The 21,203-nt window shown below is 48.0% G+C and overlaps 1 protein-coding gene across 5 annotated transcripts in view; it reads right to left on the bottom strand.

The window, feature by feature from the left end:
- The window catches only part of LOC1277175 (uncharacterized), a 34,325-nt gene extending 13,971 nt beyond the window's left edge, over positions 1 to 20,354 (bottom strand). For 2 of the 5 annotated variants that reach the window (XM_061641883.1, XM_061641879.1), the window contains exons 1-2: positions 19,577 to 20,354; positions 10,135 to 10,171 (exon numbers count right to left, since the gene is read on the bottom strand). The gene's annotated coding sequence lies outside the window, so the exon portion shown is untranslated. Of the gene's footprint in view, positions 1 to 2,616; positions 3,674 to 10,134; positions 10,172 to 18,794 lie in introns of those variants that run through there. The other 3 variants (XM_061641878.1, XM_061641877.1, XM_061641880.1) reach the window with 2 other exon arrangements.
- Between the last annotated feature and the right edge of the window lie 849 nt (positions 20,355 to 21,203).

The following is a 21,203-nucleotide window of genomic DNA, read 5'->3' on the forward strand; positions in this document are numbered from 1 at the left end:
CGCGCGGGCGGGTAGTGGGCGACCGTCCTGCGACGATGCCACGAGGCAGTCGAGGCCTTGGCGAGGGCCGGACGGGCGCAACAAGCGAAAGTAAATATTTTTCTCCCAGCGCTTCCCATTGCATTGCATCAGAAGTAGTTGCATCGGCGACCCCGCTTCACGATCATCCCCTCCTTTCCCAACACCTCCCACCCCCCACCCCGTCAGGGTAAACAATCGGTCCGAACAATAAGGAACTATGTGCATCGCAGCACACACACACACTGGCACTCACTGGGAGCCGCACTGGGACTGGACACGGGCGCTTGATTGGGCGGTTGACAATGGCGGCGAAGTTCAAGGGGCGGGTGGTGAGCACCAACACACACACACACACACACGGAGATCAGAGTGGGGCCGGTTGTCACGTTTTCCGTCGACCTACACGTGATCATCGAATGTCATCTCGACGGTTTTGCGCTCATTGTTTTCTCATTGTGGCGCGCGTGTGGCATATATCTGTGTGTGTGTTTGTGTGTGCTTGCAATTTGGATTTTGCGACGAGGCTGATTAGACCCATTCCGCGAGTCGCGCGTTTCGTAATGCAGCGTAAATCTCAATCGGTGCATCCCGCGGCGGCACGTCACGGCCCCGGCTGTATTGGTGTGCCCTTCAGTTATGCTGTTTTATATGTGTGTGTGTCATTGAAAACTGTTTGCAAATGAATGCGTGTAGATACATATAAACAACGCAAATGGGGTTCAACAGATCAGCAAATAAAGTGTAAAAATAGCATCTGATGAAGTGTGCCTTCTACTCCAAGCTTTCTGCCAAACATATTGTGTCTATTTTTTGAGCACTTCACCACCCAGTGCACGCAGTGCAAGCGGTAATCGAGTGAAATTGCCCTCACTTGTTGTGACCCTTCCGTGTGTGGGCCCCAACCTGTCTTCCCTCAACACACATTCCCCTGTCCAAGCGGCCCTTCACAATTGAGATCTTTCGAGCGGCGCGTGGCACCGTTGGCCGCTGTTGCCTTCTAGCGAAACGACTGGAACTCCAGTTCAGAGTATGTGTGTGTGTACGTGTCGTTGTTTTTAGAGAGGAGGAGTAGTGGAGGTTTGTTTTGCTCCCCTTTTTTGCATTACAATATTCGCACTCCGGAGCAGATGATTGGAAACGGTTAGGGTGTGAGCAATCCCCACACTTATATAATCAATCGCACGTGTCGCTTATTAATGCACCGATCTGGAGTGTGTTATGCAAAAAAAAAAAACAAGGAGGCGTTTGATAAGAGAGACGCATTGATAACGTTTGTGAGGCATGTTTTTATATTACGAAATAGAGATTAATGTAGCTGGATTTTTTTAAAATCGAAAAACATTACTTATTTAAAATACATTTCTGTATTTTTCTAGATCGTTCAAAATCTCTGATTTTTACTTTTATTTTTTCAGATCTTTCCATTGCAGTAAACCACCGATCAATCATCACACGATCGTTTACAAAACAAAACGGAAATGGGTTTGCAAATTCCCGAACCTTTCGCAAATCAAAACAAAGCTCTGTTGTTTGCACAAACAAACGCTCCAACCGGTGAACGGTAAACAGTAATTAGAATCGGTCGTTCTGCCGGACTTTGCTCGCCTGCAATCGCGCCTAATCAGCGTACATTAATCAAACGAAAATGCAGCCTCTAATTGGTACGGTTTGAGTCAGCACGCTATGTGCTTTGGGTAGTGTCCCGAAACGAGTAACAAAACCTGCGATAATTCTGGAATTTGTTGGTAAAGCTTTTCCACAGACACGCACAAGGGCTGGTTCTAGTTGCATCGTGAGGTAGAAGTAAATGGTTCCTTCTCTTTTCTTTTTTGCATGACCAAATGCGAAAGTGAGTTCGCCAAAGCTTCTCACCGTGGGCGGTGGTGGTTTTACATTTACCAAACCACCAGCGCGCTTTGCTGAAAGCGAAAACACATAATCCGATTCTGACACTCCCTGGGTTTCTCCCGTCCCGGAAGTAAATGGGAATAGCTGCGGTGCTTACTTGGCGGAAATTCACACACACACACACACATATTCAGGGATATACATACAGCCTTTGCAAGTATATAAAGAAGCACGAGAGTGTGCTTTCATTTCTCTCGATGCCTTAAATGGTTTGTTTTTATCGTGAACCACCATGCTGCTCCATCGTGTTGGAAAATTTCGCCCGTCCGAATGGAACCATTCGTGTTTCGGGTGCCTCTGTGTGTGTGTTTGTGTGTGTTTGTGTGTGCATATTTACTCTCGTAAAAGAGGGCCTGGGGTGCGCAGTCTAGGGATGCATTTTACAACCCCACTGCAGCAGGTTTCTGATGTCCCCTTTCCCCTGCTCCCAGCGCTAGTTGAAGCTGAAATGGAAATTATCGATTTTCTCATACTTGTACGGGTCCGCGTGCAGCACGATGTAATGGACGGTGTGATGCTGGTGTTTTGCAATACATTGTAAGAGAACGAACGTATTCTAGCATTCAATTTAATGGTGAAACAGTTTAATATTTTGCAATGATTTTCATTTAGTATTTTAATAAAATAATATTACAAAAAAACCTATACAAATCCCAATTTTCATGTCCATCCCCATCTACTACCTACTTGCTTTCATAGCCAACAGTAGCGGCTCCGTTGTGGGGTAGGCTTAGTTGACTTCGAGATCGGAGATGGCCTGTGTGTGTATTTGTTTTTTTTTTCTTCACTTTTGCTCGCACTATATGCTCACTCGCCTCCCTTTAGAATCATTTCAGTTCACTCTCACTCATTCAGATCCTGCCCGGTTTTGCCCCCAGGCAACCGTACACACGAACGCACACATTCCCTTTCCGCATGTGTTGATGCACACCAAGCGATCCGTGTTTGCGGTGCTGTAGTGGTTTCACTTTTACTCAGCCTCACAATCGAATTTCATCGCAATCGCTCCTCGGCTGTATGCAGCGAAAATTTGCAAAACACACACCTACACAAACACACAACACACCATTTACACATAGCAAAGAGTGTACCGGATGTAGCTTACATCCTTTCGTCCCGGGGAATTTGGAAACCGAGAAGGGAGTGTGTTAAGGGGAAGCAGCAGGTAACACGATAGCCGGCCGGTCCCGGAAACGAGCACGAGCACACCCTAATTTGCTTCTTTTTTTTTCGCGTTCTCGATAATTTTCCGTTCAGTGCAGAGATCGTTGGTTGGAAGTTTCGAGCGAATTACTACTCTCTTACAACAGCAAAAACACACACACTCAGTACTAGGTATAACCGTACAATCTCGAAAGTAATTAGAACGTACGAACTCCTTGTTTTGTACAAATTCCACCTTTCAGTTTCACTCGCTGCTAGTTTTCAACCAACTATTCTTCCCACCACACTAAGCCTCACACTCGAAATAGACATTTTGAACGAAACAGAAAAAACTCTATCCACTACAGTCAGAGCAAGCAGTACACCGTCCCGGCCTACGCGAGGCGTCTGCTAGAGCGACGATAAAACCCCGGTCCCGGACCTACGACAACAATATTTACGGTTCGACTGGCACGATTGGCTTGCATGTGGTTGCAAGCAGCCGTCTGCCGTCCGTCGTTTGCTCTACAGTGTGTCTCTATTTGTGCGTGTGTGTGTGTGTGTGTGTGTGTACCGGTACAGCAGGATCGGAAGTTCTGCATGCGACTGACGGGCGAAAGCAACGCCAAACCAAAACCTACCGCACACGATACAAAGTTGAGTCCTCGTTCGGGCAAGTGGCGTTCGGGCCCTGCCGCCGTTCGGGCCCAAACCCAGTGCCAACTTTTCACGCTACACGAGTGTATGTGTGTGGACTGTTTCTGACAAGGTAGAAGAAGAAATAGATCACACACACACATACAACACAGCCACTGTGCGATACACCATGGGGCGAAAAGCTCGCGGAAGGGCTTTTTTCCCATTTAGCAGTGCAAGCGAAGATGCGCTGCGCATCCTAAAAAGCATCTCTCCATGCTCGGAAAGGGCTTTCCTGTTTCTCCCCCTTTTGCAGCAGCCATCCATGCCATTCAAACACACACACACACATACACACTTACACATATTGGAACCAAACTGGATGGAATGTGTCTTCCGGTTTTTGGAAGGGAAAAGCAGGGCGGTTATATTTTCCCACGGCACCGCGTCTCTCATTTACACGACGGCAGCCGCGACGGTCCTGACGAGCTGCCTTGCCTGACTTTCGTTTTCCGCAATGTAACAATTGTGGTCGTGGGGAGTGGGAGGCAAACTGCCGTCGTTTGTCCGCTGTTGGGGTAGTCCCTGTTCTGGGCGGAATGTTGGAGAATGTGTCGTGCTTCCGTTGTGTGGAGTGGTTGAGAGTTTTTTTGCATCCTTTTTTGTTAGCTATTTTGCTCATGAATGTGGACAAACATTTTTGTGTACTAGCAATGGTATTCTATTTATATTTTAAATAGCCTTAGAAGTGGCAATTTTTTAGTATTATATATTATTTTAAATATACATTCTTTAAGTATATAGCTTATGATTTATGTTTCTAGATTTTGTTTGTATATTGTAGTTCTTTTCAGTCATTTTTATGTTGTTTTATCCAAATAGTTCCCGTATATCATTTCACCTTTTTATTATTATTAAGTTTTGTGTATTTGTGACTTCATTTCCAAGCCTGCAAAGGGTTTCGTAATAATAGTGAAACACTTGTGTCAACACATTCTAAAATTGAATCATCATTAATTGAACACTTTTCACACTTTCTAGAATCGTGTTAAGTTGTAACACAGCACATGTGCCCTTCCAAGCACACATCCGAACATTTTCAATATTTAATTGTATAGAAATTGCAATTACAGCCTTCCTTCCGCCCTTTTTGCGACGGTTCAGCAACGAACCGCCGCTTCTGCTCGAAAGCAATTTCGTTCATTTTCCATCCCGACCACACACCCACAGAGCAGCTCCCTAAATTCCCTAAACGAGCGTGAGCGTTAAAAAATGCATTACAAACCGCTCTTGCGTTTCCTACCACGATGCAAACGGCCCCCCGTTTTTTTTCTGCAGAAGCGGCCGCTCGGTCGGTGCAGGAAAAACACAGAAAACCTTCAGGCAAAATGCATGTGTGTGTGAGTGTGTCGTGTGCAGTCAACGGGAAACGCAAAATAAAACAGCAAGCATGAGGGAAAAACAAACACACCAGACGTGTTCCCAGTCCGCATGAAACGCACTCACACACACACACAGGCACAAGCCGAATGCTCACCCGGACCTATCCCAATGTGGCGAGCGAAGCGGGCGGTGGGATGGGATCGGTGAGGACGAATCCCCGACTCGACTCGATGCTTCCGCCGGCAAATTAGTCGTCGACCGATGGCCCCGGGGAGGGGAGACCGGCCGGTGGCGAGAGGGTTTTTGTTTCTGACTGCCGTGCGGTTCCTGCATGTCTAGCCGTCTGCCCTCATCCCACACAGAGTGCATTTCCTTCGCACACGCTCCTTCTTTTTCTTTCCCTTTCTCTCTCTCTCTCCCTCTTCTGGAGCTTTCCATCAAAACAGCGCTGACCTGTCTTTGGCAGGTATTGTTCGATGTAAATGAGTTTGCCAATGCTGTTGGTATGATGAAAGCAGTGCGAGCGGGGTGAGAAAAACAAGGCCTACTATCAGGGGAAAAAATGTGACGGAAAAATGACGCAGTAAGGCAGCCGTTGGTGGCAATTTCGGTACACCAATGCGCCTGTTATGCGCATGACCTCCAGCACCAATTCGTACTGTGCGGGAGAAATAAATGGAGTGGAATATGCGGAATGGTTTGGCTTTTGTCCACTGCATGCTTCCCAACAAAAAAACAAACGATTCTTCCAAATTGTAAAATATCTACATACTCAGTTTAGGTTGTCGAGCAATCAATTGGCGGGTTGGTAGTGGCAAACAAGAAGAACAAAAAAAATCGCCCTACCAAGACAAAATTGACGGCGCCCCCTAGCAGAATAATCAGCGAAGCTTGAACGTCAACAACGAACACTGCCCGTCTGCTCCTGGCTGACTGTTATTGCTATTGTTGTTGTGTGCCCTTTTTTGCCCTTTTTTTGCATTGTCTTCGCTGTCTGCCTTCGCCTTCTGCGTTGGCACCCCTTCCGCCGCTTCTCGGCAGCCCTGAAGCGGCGGCTTTCGTGCGGAAGCGGAACAACAAAGCGCACCACACCAGCACACACTGACGTTTTCCATTTCGATCTGCGCAAGCGGAATGATGTTGTCCTAGGTTCTGGACCGTTGTGTGCCTTCGCCACCAGAAGGGGAAGCTATAAAAAGGGTTGGCTGTGAGTGGCTGGCACTGCACTGAAGCGTGCGGTAGTTTTTACTGCTTAATGCACTCCGACTCCGGCGACTTTTGTTTCGAAGCAGCAGCACAGTTTGTCCATAAAGAAAGCTCCACACGATATCGATATCGTTTGAGCCATTAATAGAGTGTCCTTTCTTGCCGTTGCTTTATTTCTAGTTTTTATTTGTAAAAAGACAAGAGCTGGCAAAGGGTAGGGAGAGACTATATGTCTGCACTGTTCAAGCAAATGCTTGCTCCAACGCCCCAGCGCCACAGACGCCCCAGCGCCACAGACGCCCCAGCGCCACCGAGGCTAGCGTTCGATTCGCGTCGAAGCCAGACGCGTTAATTAAGGACAATTTAATAAGGAAGCAAACACCGTTACCATAGCGTTATGGGCAATCAACTTACTATCAACTGGGGAGGGCTGGGTCGAACGTTTAGACGCTCATAAATATCCTGACACGAGCCGCTCAGGCGTGTGCCTTATTAGAATGGCGTTTCTTAGAACCAAAGAGAGTACCTCGTTTTTGGTTTTTTCTTTTTGTAAACTAAAGTTGAAACTCTTGACAACGCTCATTACTACAGTGTCGATAAAACGTCTCGCTAGACGAACACAAAGACACACTCCCTTGTCGTCTGCCGGGGAAAAGCGTTTCGGTGTAACACTCTCTTGTCCAACACCACCTAATTTTACACTTCTTCCCATTCAATCGGGGTTTTTTCAGGAATGGGAAAGGTTTTCATGAGCTTCTCTTTTTGCCAAGTGTTTTCCCTCCTAAGGCTACAACCGGTGCATAACTTGGTGGTGTGGAACGTGCAGAACCAGCTCTGATCTTTTCCGTTTTCCGCAGCATAGAATGGTACGGGGTTACACTCTCGTACACCTCCTTCCACATTGTACAAACGTTCAGCCCAATGCAGCGACGGGCTGCACCTGGTGTGCACTCACAGACGCGATGAGCAGCAAGAGCGAACCCCCCATTCCCAGACAGATGGTCTGGTGCGGAACTTTTCTGCTTTTGCTGCACCACATTCCCCCACCCCCTAGCTCCATCTCTGCTTTGCCGAGAATGGTTCTGCCTTTTTTTTATTCATTCAACACACACACAGCATGAATGTGGCGGGGATGCACATGCATTTTACATGCGGCCAGGACAGCGTGTGTATGCAGAGTGTTGTGAGCCATAAGGAACCACCAACCAGAGGCGATGGTAATGATGGTGATGATGGCGATGACGACGCCACCTCACAGCCAAGAAGGGTTGAGTAGTAGTAGGTCGGTCGATGAACCGATACGTCTCGCCAATCGAGACTTCCGCATCCGAGACGTCCTGTCTCGACAGTGGTGGTGGTGGTGGTGTTGTAGCATGATAAACCGGGGGAGACTTTATTTATGACCAATCCTTGTCCTCCCTCTTCTCCCACCTCGCTTTAATCGCTATCAATGTTGTTTTTATTTGCCCCGTCTAGTGTTTCGGTGCCGTTTTCTCTACCGTTTCTGTGGCTATGAATGAAAGGTGGTACTGCGAAAGCCTCACAGGTTCCGTTCGGTGAGGTCAGTACCACGAGGGCCTAAAAGGCTTCTCGGCCGCGTGGAAAAAAAAGCAAACAGCAAAGCGGTGTGTTTGTTTTCCCACCGTCCCGTTCGCTCCTGTAGAGTCCCTGTTTTTTGCGTGAAATTTCGCGCAATGACGACGGCCTGTCTGGGTTTGCATATACACACACAAGGAGGGGCTCGGGGCAATTTTCATAGGCTTCCTCCTGGCCTATGAAGTTCGCTAGTTGATTCCGTGAACAAAAGGGAAAACTTTTCACCCCCAAAAGATTTGGTGTGGAGTAGCGCACAGCGAGAACTGGCGTGCGTGGAGTAGAACTGAGGTAAAGGGGAAAAGCGTCTGGGCATTATCGATTCGTGTGTTGCTCCGTCGCCATAGTTGCGCGCAATTTTACTTCCCTACCGGGGGAGGGGGTTAGGCGACTGGAGGTGGTGCATGTAGGTGCAGCATATAGTTTCCGCCCCTTTCCTCTTTCTGTCTCGCACTGGGAGGGATCTAGCAGGGAAGCTACCTGCACCGAGCTCTAGACAGGGTACCAATTACTGGCGGCGGCTGCCATGACTTTGTTAGCATTCTTGCACCAGCGAACACTGACCTCGGTGAAGCGCGAAACTGTTACCGTCGAATGCGTGCAAAACCAAATCCAAAAACAAGGAAATGGAGACAGAGAGAGAGAGAGAGAGAGAGAGAGAGAGAGAGAGAGAGAGAGAGAGATTGAGGACGACTTAATGCAACAGATCTCCCAAAAAACTGTGTCATTTTCGGTAAATTGATTATTTTTATCAAATAAAAAATACAACAAAATTCGTATTTTTGTAGTTTTTCAACAGAAATAATCAAAAAATATTTCAATAAAACACAATACAAAAAGGAAGTTTCCAAAGGTGGTTGCATCAAACGCTTTGCAAAGTGCACCACAAATGCATCCACTGCGAGTATCCTTTTTCACGCCTCTGCCACCTCACCCCATTGAAAAGTGAAACTGAATCGGAAACTACTTCAGACTGCCTCACTGAAGCGTAAAGTGCGGCACTACTCCTCTCACCGCGCTAAAGAATAAAACACTTCACAGTGGACGGGTTAATGAACCACGCTTCCTCGGTTGTGACGTTTCCATTCGTCCCAGCTCGCTGCTAACTGCCGTTTTACGGCACTTTTCTGCTTAACTCTCTCTCTCTCTCTCTTGTTCATGGTATCTCGTACAAGGATGCAGGTGGCGTATGTTTGCTCTTCCCACTTCCATATGTGACGTCGCATAAAGGATGCCGAAAGGAGGCACGAATCAAGGAGGAGCAAAAATCTGGCTTTTTTGCACCCCCTTTTTTCTATTCCACGCTCTGTTTGTAGCTGCCACTGCAACATAATACACGGCGGATGGTATTTCATGCCATTTTGTGTTGTGTTTGCTTTTTGAAAACATATCCAATTCCAGCCAGGACGGCTGGGGCCCGCAACCGACCTCAAAGGGACCAGAGCCAGTGGAAATTGTTTAGAAATATCGGGCTCTTCCTCATGTCGTTCTGCCCCGGCAGATGGGCCCCGCCATTGATAGTGTCGCCGGTTTTAAGGTTGTTGACACCTTGAGGCAATTGTTTGCATTTTCCTTTCCGTCCGTACCTTTTTTGCCCGCGCCAGTGAGAGTGAAAAGGTACAGTTCCATGACCTCCACCTCCTGTGGACCTGTGGGCGGGGTGGGGGAGGACCTCTAGCAGCCAGGACAGTGCCGCCCTGCCGTGGTCGGTGTTTTGCATTGCACTTTAGCGAACGCCGGTTTGGCCCAATGTTTCACTTGTTCAGAAATTAGTTTTCCACCATTCAGATTTTGTGCAAAGAAAGCGGGAGGAAACACAGGGCGGATGGGTGGTTATTGTTGTGGTTGGAGTTTGTTTATTCCGGGTAAATAATAATAATGGCTCGCTGCGAGAGGGGGGGAGGGGGAGGGGAGGAGGAAAACCCGCAACGGCAGGATGCGGTGTTGGGATAGGTCATTCTGAATAGGGGAGGAGCAGTTTGAGCTGTGGGAGAAGGAATAGGAGGAGCGTTCTTTAAAGCCAGTTGCGGGGCTAGTTTGGCTCCTGGTTTGGGGTAGGTTACGGTCATCGACACGATCATGGTCTTGCTTGGCCGAGCGTAGAGAAGGTCAGTGACTCTTTTAGGGGGGGGGGGGGACGATGCATTCGGGAAGTCTTCGATGGCGAATTTTAAGTACCCGGGCAGGGGAAGTTTGCAAGAATTTAGGGGTTCTTTTGTAATGTTTTTTTAAATGATAACTTACCTTAGTATTTAATTTCCATAAGGTTTCATTCGACTGTCTGAAAGTAAGAAAGAAAACAACAAATAGTAATATTTTAATAACAATCAATTGACTTTTCCTACAAAAGTAATAATTTGATAGAAATGTTATGTAATCTCGTGCATATCCCGGAAAGTAAAAAGACACTGATAATAATATTTTATTTTTTTGCAAACACGTGCCTCATATATCCCAAAAAAAGCTTTTCTCTTGTAAAGTGATTGCTTCGCTAATTGCCAATTTTAACCTAAACATATACAGTTTTTCAAGGATATTTATAAACGTCAGTTTTTTCTCCTTCATTTGTCTTTTTTACCACCATAAAGTCATTTCCCTTTTTCATTTCAAGAAGACAACATATATTCGCTTTCCCCGAATCTTACACGATATTTGCAAGCCGAATGTTTTCAGGTTTTTACCCTGAGTTGCCGAAATACTTTGCAACGGCATTGCAACAATAATGAGTGAAGCATTAAAAAAAGTCATTTACATAGAATTGCAATCATAGCATCACGCTCCGATCTTGTTCCGCTGTACCTGCGCTACAGGTTTAACAACAACAACAACAAAAAAGCATTTAAAAAACCATGCACACACGGCAAACACAGTAAGAACCGACGCTAGAAATGGTCCATAGTTCTCACCGCGGTCTAACCTTTCGGCCTAACGGGACACACTTTCCGACCCGCGCCCGCAGGTACCTAGAAAGCAGACACCGGAGCAATAGAAGACAGCAACATCATTCTATCTCTCTCATGCTGCCTCTCAGCCCGATAGGAGGATCATTGCAATGCCCGTTCCTCTTCTGTGCGGGGTTTCCCCCGGTGGTTTTGAGGAAAGATTCTTTCGCCTCCGTCATTCTACTTTCTTCTGCCGCGTCACCAAGAACCTGTGCGCGCGGTGGGATCGAGCGAGAGCGACAGGGCCGAGGGGTCGTAAAAACTGTTCAACCTGGGCCGTGCCCCGGGCGGTGGTGATCGTTTTATTGCCCAGCCCTCGGGCTTATCTCAGTCACGGGCCCCTTGTTGTTCCGTGCGCCGGAAGCGAACGGTACCGTGGCGGGTAGAAAAGGGCGACAAAAAAAAATGCAGCTATGTATGTCCCGGTGTACTCGGTTCTGGCCTTTCACCAAAAGCGTTTCGAACCGGTACAAGCTATCGCTAGCAATCCGGTTCGATATGGTTTACAGTACAGAGTGACATTCTTCAAGTCGTTCTAAAGGTACAGTGAAGTAATTTTTGAGAGACAAAATTGTCATAAATTGATCAGAACATAAACATAAAAATAAAAAAAAGTTAAAAAACATACAATCTTAAAGAATTTATGTACTATATCAAATATAAGTGATACCAAAAATGGAAGGCATCCTTGAATAAATGAGAAAAAAAAACTAACCTTCTCTAAAAAACCCACCATAAAAAAAAAACAATAAAGCCAAACGGTACACTGCCTCCAAAAGCAGAACAAAAGTCATAAAACACCGAAATGCACCGTTTGTTTGTTTTACTTTCAAGGATCTTTAAAAAAAACAACAATTTTGCACACGCACTCCCAACCAGCAATCAAGAAGAGGTTTGAACAAAACAATAAGCTGCAAAAAAACGAAGATATAATGCACTTTTTAATGCTTTTTATTGCATTCGCCCTTCGCTTTTTATAGTCAAATAGACCATCGGGCACGTGCAATAGCAAAGGTACAAAAGCAACTCTCAAGAGTAAACACAAAAAACGCACAGCTATAATCTTTCTCTTTGCCTTTCTTCCCTTCGCTACAGCCGTAAAAGCAAAAACATAACGGTATGCAAATGAACATCCCTTGCATTGGTGTTGGAGATGCCTCCGGGGTTTTCTTCTTCTTCTTCTTCCCTTTCATCTGTTCTACCCCGTTCACATAACGGAGGCATGCTGAATGCTCTTACACCCCCCCGCCATCAAAAAAGCTTACATTTGCGAGAGCAAAAGCTTTCCCAGCACAAAAGCTCCCGCTCTCTCACTCTCTCGCCGGTGCAATTGACTCGATTCTCCATTTTCGTTTCCGTGCCATTACACCCCATTCGCAGTAGGCCTATTTCGCCCATCTTTTTTTCTCGCCTCGCTCGCTCTCTCCCATGCGTTCTGTTTGCTCTCTCGCTCGCGCACACGTGGGCAATCGGCTGAACTGACTTCGCCTTTAAACCGCGCGCTATTTTTTGCGCCAAATCGCCCTCTCTCTGGGCTCGCAATGTAAAAGGGGATACAAAAGAGAGAAGACCGCAACACACTCAATGGCTGTGTGTGTGTTGGTGTACCGCGAGGCCTATCTTTCCTCGTATGTGTCATGTGTGTGTTCTGTACTTCCTCTCTCACACACGCTCTCGCCACCAAACACCAAACATGGAGGCTCGGTGGGAAGTTGACCGAACCGAACCGAAAGATCATTGAACCCTTGCGAACTGTGCGTGCGTGTTGGTGGCAAAGGGGGAGCGGGAGGAGATAGTGTGCGTTCTTTAGGGAGCTTTCCGCGTGTGTGAAAGAACAAAATGGGGAGGGATGGAAAGGAGGGCCACAGAACAGAACGTTTGCTTTCGAACGAAATTGAAAACACTCTACCGGGCCGGGCGTGCGAGGTCATTTGCTTTGTTTTTTTTTCGCTTTTTTTTCGTTCTTTAGAGTTCGCGGACTGACGTTGAGGCTTTCTTGGGCAGTGCACTTTCCGTCACTTTTCGCTTTTTTTTCGGGAGGGAAGAGAAAATTTAATGCCTGTTTTATGATTTCTCATTGCCACATTTGGAAGGTTTCGAGTGTTTGTGTGCTCAAGCGAGAGCGATGTTTTGATAGGATGTTTCGTTAAATTCGGATGGAGGAAAGAAAATCTCAAAACGACCGGTTACGAGTTCAAACCAACTGCTGGTGGTATTTTTGTATTGGTGCAATGATTTTCTTGCTCTAACGTTATTCCTCCTCACATTATCACACGCCACAAAGCGAATGTACAAAAGAGGGCCACTCAAACAGCAAAAGATTAAGCTCTTCAGTTTCAGTAGGAAGTGCTGCCAATGGGGGAGGAGCGCCCAGTGTTTGGCATATTTAATGCCTTTTGGAACCCCCAAGCTTGCTGGCGGCTCAAAAACATACGCATCAAGCTTACGCTGTCAGTCCGTTTTGCTGAGCGAAACCGGCGAAACCGTGCACGGGAACCACAAATGAAATATCCAATTTTTGGGGTGTTTTCATTGACAATGAGGGCCCCATTTCTGACACGCCACTGACACATGGCCGCGCGTGGTGATGGATCACCGCGCCGCAAATGTGTGAGCGAGTTCGAATCGAACCTTACACCACCCCGTTCTGGTACGATTAATTATTCCCTCTTCTCCCATTTTGCCTTCCGAAATCGCTTCACAAAACTGCTCAAAAATCAATGCCCTTTAATAATGTTTCCTTTCAGCATTTTCTGTGTTCTTTTTTTCCATCCCACCGATCACGCAGACCACACGGTCGTTCAACTCCGGCGCGTTCTATCCGGTTGGGTTCTGTAGCTGCTGCTGCTGCTGCTAGGTTTTTCAAATCCGATCCCTCCCTCCACGATCTTGCAAAGAAAAATAGAATACATAGAGAGGAAAAACAAATCCACCACCGATCACATTCTCATGCTGCTGGAAGGCATGTGGCAGGCCGCCTGTTTTGCTTTGCTTCCCTTAATAATTGTTGCTTCCACTTTTTTTCTCTCTTTTTGCTGCTACTTTTCCGCCTGATAGACACACGGTCCCGTCTCGATCGCGCTCGCTGCGTTCAAGATGATTCCGATATGCTACCGAGGTGGCAGCCCGAGCCGCCGCCTCACTTATGAGTTTATGCAATTGCACGGGGCCGCGTGGGGGTAGCAAGCCTTTTTTTATGGCGAGACTTTGCGATCCCGGGTTGGAGCCCCTGGAAGGCAAATGAACTCTCCACGGTGTGCTTGGAAGTGATGACTGTACGCGAGCTTCTTCCCATTGCCATGTCTGCACAAACTCTCGACGAAGCGGACATCACAAACTGTCCAATAAAACGTAATCGAATTGCTGCTGAAACCGCATCGGTGCGAATAATTTCGTACATTGAAGTGAGCCGGAGAAGTGCTTTGTATGTGTGTGGTGCCTTTGAGGGCGAGTTCAATAGCAACGCTCTTCTGAATCTGTTTAGCCCTGACCGGTGAGCATGAAGAAGCGCTGCCTAGAATGGTGTCTAGGTTTAGCGTTGCCAAGGCATGGATGCTAGAACATTGTTCATGCAATTGCGAACACACACACACACACACACACACACACACACACACACGCGGACGCTAGAGGAAACAGGATTTGCGAGCAGAAGCGGGCACAGCAAAAACCCGCCACACTGTTGCCGTTGCCTACGAACGCCTGCGAGCCGGAGGATGATATAAATCATGTATATTCATAGCTGCTGCGATCATCGGTCTAGGAATGCTAGCGAGCCCTTGCACAACCTCTGCCCGGCAACACGATCTCGACCGGCAATGCCCTGGAGTGCGACCGTATCGCAGGCAAGCTTTAATAAGGCTTCCACCGTTTTTCTTCCTTCCTTTTTCGCAAAGACTCTTAATCCAGCGGATCGGACTCCTCGCGCGTAGGGACGAACGAACGAGCATGGGGAGCGAGCACAATTAAATCATTATGACGTTCTCCCTCCATACCCATTCTGCCGCGTGGATCGTTGCATGAAAGTAAAACGAGCAACGAAATCGAAATCGGTTCTAAGCCGCGTGCGCAAAATCGACGAACCCTTCCAAACCCAGCGAACCGGGGCAGGCAGCAGAACGCAGAACGTCCGCGCATCCAGAACGAACGAGTGCGTGAACTTCCCCCCGGCCACCGCCCCGTGCTTGAACTCTTTGCCATTCCCCCCCTCCACGTGACGAAGGTGAGCGAACGAGAAGCGAGCGAACCTTCCCCCTCCCATTACTACACCTTCCTTTTTATTGCGAAATGGAAGTAAAAACAGAGAACAGCCGAGAGAGAGAGAGAACGAGAAACTGAGAAAAAATTCACATATTCGCGCGGCACAACAGCCCGGCGCAAACCCACGGCGCAAAGAACCGACCGGCTTGCCACTGGCGAAGTTCACTGACCGTACCTGGGCGCACAATTCATGAGCACACATACACAGCGCGGGCCTGGCGAGAACGTTCCGAAAGGAAAGTGAGAACGGAAAAAGGGCCCGGGCTTGTTTTCTGCGCAGCAGAATTGGGGATGGAAATGCGAAGAAAACACACACATACTCATGCACGTACAGAAATTCAGTGTAAGTGTAAGAAGTAACGTGGAATAATGTATCACGTTGTTGGAGCCACTTTGGAGATGGGTAAGGCGTAAGGAGTCGTCAGATGAGCGCGGGTATGGGGAGCTTTTTGTTTTATGGTTCTCTGACTTTGACTACGTGATATCTTACCCTGTTGGGTGTTGGAAAATGCTTCTCCGTACATCGGTTTTTTTTTACTACCTATTCGGGGTGATTTATTCTTTGTAGAACTATGCGCACTTCTAGTTTTCTTCACCGCTATTGCTCCTCCTTACTTTTTAGCCAAACCACGACAAGGAGCTCCAAACAAAACAATAAAGCGTCAAATCATGTGCGCGAGAGAAAAAAAATCAATGCTGAAAGGATGAAGCAATCTGCCAGCAAAGTGCGATTCTTCGGTCATCATCCCGAAAATGGGCGAATAGCAGTCGAGATGATGATGATGCCAGCACGAACTGATCGCGTAATGATCGTACGTTCTCCTCTCCAGCAACCCAGCCACCAGCCAGGTAGGCAATGCTAATGAGGTTCCCTACCTTCCCTTCTCTTCCCTCCTCTGTAGTCCCACCAATCGGCACTCATCTGACAGTTTAAAACGTCAAACGAAAGTGACAGGTAGCTGGAGCGGGAGAGCGAACCGCAAAAAAAAAATGGCGTACATGGAGATAAGGTCACGCACCAAGGTCCTATTTCAGCCCCAAGGTTCGACGACCTTGTGTTTGTGCGTGTGTGTTTTTCTACTCCCCTTCATCGTCCCATCAAGACTCTTTTCGCCACCCAGAATATGTGGATATGTGGCGCGAGTGATTTGGGAGATAAGACTTAATGCGGTGGACATTGAGAGAGCCTCATGAGATGACATCTTAAACCCCAAAAAAGCAACCTGTTCACATTCCTCCCACATTGGATTTGAGTGACCAAATCTGCAGTGTGGAATGTGTCAGCTTCAAGCAAGATGCAAGATGCACTCTTGTGTTTTACTTTGTGTTGCTTTGGTGATGCTCGTTTTCATTGGGATTTACTTTTTACTGATCTTTTAAAGTCGCTTCGTTTTTGCACATTAAGCCCCACGCTAATGATGGTTACAGTTGTGCACATAAAACTGTGCGCCATGTTTCACCGGCCCGAGAAACGAATGTGCTAAACATCAAGCGCCGATAGTTCATTCGCATTGCCCTCGTGTTGTGAAAAACCTCATGATCAAAACCGTACAATAGAGCAGCACATTGACGCCAATAACTTTTCCTTCTCTTTCTCTCTCTCTCTCTCTCTGCCATTCTCTCTCACTCACTCCCTTGTTACCAACGAACAGCTAAGCAGGGCTAGCGCGAGCGAGATGAGCGCGTGTCATCCATCGGAGGTCCCCATCAATGTCACTGATGGTGGCGACGTCGAGAGAACCGATGCGGACGGTTCAGCACCGGAACGGTTACTTAATGTCATTGTCAAGGATTTTCCTCGATCCCTTCCTACCCTCTGGCTGCAGAAGAGCTAAAAAACGCATGCTCGAACACGGGCTTGAACTCCCAGCCCCCGAGGTATACAGAACACACCAGTACACCGTATAATTTGAATCGCGCACTGGCGAAACAAGAACGAGAAAAACAGGCGAACCCAGCACACGGGCATGATCTGGCGAGATGATCATAAACCATTACGCTGTAGGGCCGCGTAGAATGCGGCGGAGCACCGGAACAATGTTTTTAATAAACAATTATTTGCTGTACCTACAGCCAAACCCCTTCGGGGCGTGCTTTTCTACGCTGCGACCATTGATGGCACCCTTAATTAAGAGCAGCGTTAGACACTCGGTGCCCTATGAGTCAGCAGCGGTGCACATGATGAGCTGCTGAGGTTCGTAATAAACGATTCCCCTATTAAAGTGTGTATGTGTTTCGGTACGTGTTTCTGTGCGGCTGTATTCTCTCTCTCCCTCTCTTCACTGCACCTGCCTGCGCTCGGTTGCGCTTGAGTGAGTCTTGACCACCCTCGCGCCGCATTTCCGCACGGGGAAGTCGATGGAGGGAGGCCTGTTTAGCTCTCATTACCGACACTCGGCCAGAGACGGTTGGAGGGCTTTTCGGACGGCAGCACAGAACCCAGGAAACGGCAAGTGATTCAGAATCTAGCAGCGTGAATCTTGCTCGTTCTTTGCATTACTACCTAAACAACTAGCACCAACCCCCTCTCCCTTCCCTTCCATCAAGTAACGCTTGCAGTAGCTTACTACGCAGCCTAATGGCGGAAGGTGCTGGTGTTAATAAGTGGCTGTTGCGCAAACGACTGAGCGGCCAAGAACCGCGCTGGCGAGCGCACGAGTTCCACCGATGCCGTGATTGCAATCAGTTCCTCCGAGAATTTTGTGTTCTTACTCTCTGTCTCTCACACGCACACACACTCATTGAGTCTCCAGAGGCAACGTTCGCAATGACGCGATGTTTCGAGGGAAGACGGCGCGAAGCGCCAGAAAAGTGATTTCCGGATGCGCATGGGGAAATCGAAAAGGTAATACCCGGAGCGGAGGGGGGCGTAATAGTTGGAGCCTGTGTAATGTGAGAACCGAACCGGAAAGTGATACTTGCTCCCCCCTCCCCTGAAAATTCCTTCGGGAGAGAGGAGAATAGAATTCCCTGGGTTTTGTCAGAAGGTACCGGAGGCAAACGTACCTTACCTAGGTGGATCACATTACTCCCCATAGGTAACAATTACATCACTTCAAGAACTTGATCTAGTGCATCAGTACAATCAGAGTCATTGAAAAGGAATGTCTGGAATTTACACTCGCATGCAGAAGTGCATCTATAGGGATTTATCGTAGCGAGATATACAATTTTGTGTCGCATCTACGCACACAAACCTCCAAAGCATCACGTGGCTCACCTCCAACCTGACCGATCGACCTGGTATGACGCAGGCGCTCGACACAAGTACAGCCAATCAAACTAGCAACTCATCATCCTCGTCAACCTCATCCGCATCGGCTAGAACCTTGAAGCGGCAAAGCCTAGAACACGCGGCGACGAGGTGTGCATAGCGCTCCGTGTTCTTCACCTGACCCTGACTGGCTGGATGAATTGGAGTTCTTTCGTACACGCTGAACAGCGCGGGTACAGCACAAGAAGACAACAACACGCGTCCTTCAGAAGGCACACGAAGTGGTGGATCGCTCATTAGAACGGACCTGGTATCGCATCATCAAGACACCATCACCACCACAGTCCTCAACACGAGTGCTTTGGAGAGCAGCAAATGCCCGTGCCAAATCCAATGTCCCAATCCGATGAGCTCAACTATTTACCACCGATTGGGCCTTTTTGTTTCTTGACGCACACCACGCAGCCGTAAATGCTTCGTACACTTACCCGCACCAAAGGGACCGTTTAGTGGGCTTTAGGATGATTCGTGAATCGTCACTGATGATATCAGCGCACCGTGCCGTGCTTCCACGTGGTAAATCCTTCAGGGCGCAATTATGATGCACATGTTAATTGGCCAGGCGAGTCGCTTCCACCAACCATCCGGTCACAGCTGACCGAGATCGCTAGTAAACAGGCGCTGAAGGTTGCTTGGGCTTAGTTTGATAACGATAACCCACCCAACGGGCTCCCTTCGAATTGCGTTCTAGCGTTTACACTGCGCTTCCTCTTAATACTTTTTTGCGCCTAGCCACGTATTGCACAACACTTCAACACACCGCTTTGGAACGTTGCACAACTCACAGCGAACGTCATACAAACTTCCAGTCACACAAACTCATAAACACCGCTCACACGGAAGGGTACTTCAGGGGCTAACAGGGGCCAATAGCTCACTAGAGGTGGGATGCGACGCTGATTCTAAACACACGACACAAACACCTTGCTCATAGTGCTCCCGCAAGTTCCCGGCTGGATCACTTCCGATCAGCACGAGAGAGGATCACCAATATACACAACAGGTTGCTACAACACACACTTACACTCGGGGCACACGGACGGGACGGGCGCAAGGTTGGATGGAGGAGAGTCGAGCGCGGTAGAGTAATAACTACACCTTCAAACAAGTCGCAGATGAATTCTACGTTCGTTCCCTCGGGATCACGACAGCGCCGACTTAAGTCGCAATATCCCGAACCGGACAAGCTATCCAGAAATTCCCGGCTCACCTTCCACTGCTGCTGCTGCTGCTGCTGCTGTCGATCTGCTACCTCACCTTCTGTTAAATCGCACTAATGTGTGCTAATCCACTCGCGCCCTCCACGAGACTGCGAACGTCCGTTCTTGTTTGATTTGTTTCTTTTTTTTCTATTTCATCTTCACTTTATGCTTCAATCACTAAATATATTCTGCTCTGTACTTCACTGCACCAACTCTTTTTCACACTTATGTCACTGTTTCCCAACTGTTTTCTTGCTTGGCTCTCACAATTCCACAACTTCTAATTCGCAATTTTCCGCACCACCGAACACGGGACGGGAGGTATGCAGTTGATTGATTTTTATTGGTACCGCTGCTTTGCCGAATTTCAAACACAGCCGAACACTCTTCAACACAATCACATCAACATCGCACCGAAACTCATCAACAGCCGAACCAGCCATGCACTGACTTCACAACAATGCTCCGGTCGCTTCACTTCCCGCAACAGTGCGCGCAGTTCGCGTTCTAACCGCTCGCGCAAGTCACTGCCGCCTGTTCGGCCGCAAGCGCTCAAACTTTAGCTTATGTAATGCTCACCGGCCGCCGCACGCTCTACGTACCCAGGCGCGCAAAAGTTTGTTCAACTCGTTTTGCGCAGGCACAGCAGCACAACACTTTGCTTCGCGTTTCAGGCACAGGACGCTCTGTTCCGTTTGATGCGGAGATCTGCTTCTCCCGCTTGTAATGCTATGGACGCTCACGGACTCATCGACGTCCTGTCTGGGTTTTGTCTTGGTACCGACTAAATCGCGAAGCACGCACCGAAAGCCAAGGCCCGGGTTTTGACGGTCAAGGTACCATTGGGTATATGCGCTCTTGGAGAGGGACCGAAAAGCTTCTTCGGCACGTACAACTGAGCGCAGAAGCTTTCCGCTGTGAGAGCGAGCGATTGTGAGGGTGAGAAGGAGAGCGAGACTACTGTGCTTGTTTCCACCTGTTTGTACCCTTGGCCGTATGATGGATTTGTTTATACGAGGCACACATACAGCTACGGAAGCGATCGCTTCGTGAAGGGTAACGTGAGCAAAGAAGATGATCGTTCGCTGCGCACGACCCAGCTCAGGTTCAGGTTCAGGGTCTTGGATTCTCTCTCGCGCGCGCGGTCTCTCTCTCTGGCTTATTCACTGTTTGCGTGTGTATGCGGGTGTGTACGGAGGGTTTAAAATTTTCAACCCTCTTCGATCGTTCTCTTTACCTCTCATTTTATTGTTGTTGTGTTTTTCTCTACATTTTCATCTTCTCTTTCACTGTGACTATCTCTCTCTCACGTCCCTTTTGCGTTGAGCTACTCAGTTGCATTGGAGAAGCTTTATGCACAAGCCGATCCATCGTCATGCTTCCATGTATTTTTATCACACTCTTTATCTTTCTCCTTCTCTCTTTCTCTTTCATTTCTTCTATTTATCTTCTCTTTTTCTCTCTCGCTCTCTTTGTCCTCCATCCATCTCTTTTCCTTCGGGAACTGACCTGAAAATAACGGTACAGACCACTTCGGTTTTACACTTCGCTTCTATGTGTGCATAAGCGACTCTGTTTATGTTTGTGTGGCCCTCGCGTAGGTTCTTTTGTTCTTGATCATCCGCGGGGACCCGC

The sequence above is a fragment of the Anopheles gambiae genome, chromosome 2 (genome assembly GCF_943734735.2).
Source record: "Anopheles gambiae chromosome 2, idAnoGambNW_F1_1, whole genome shotgun sequence".
Taxonomy (NCBI): Eukaryota; Metazoa; Arthropoda; class Insecta; order Diptera; family Culicidae; genus Anopheles; species Anopheles gambiae.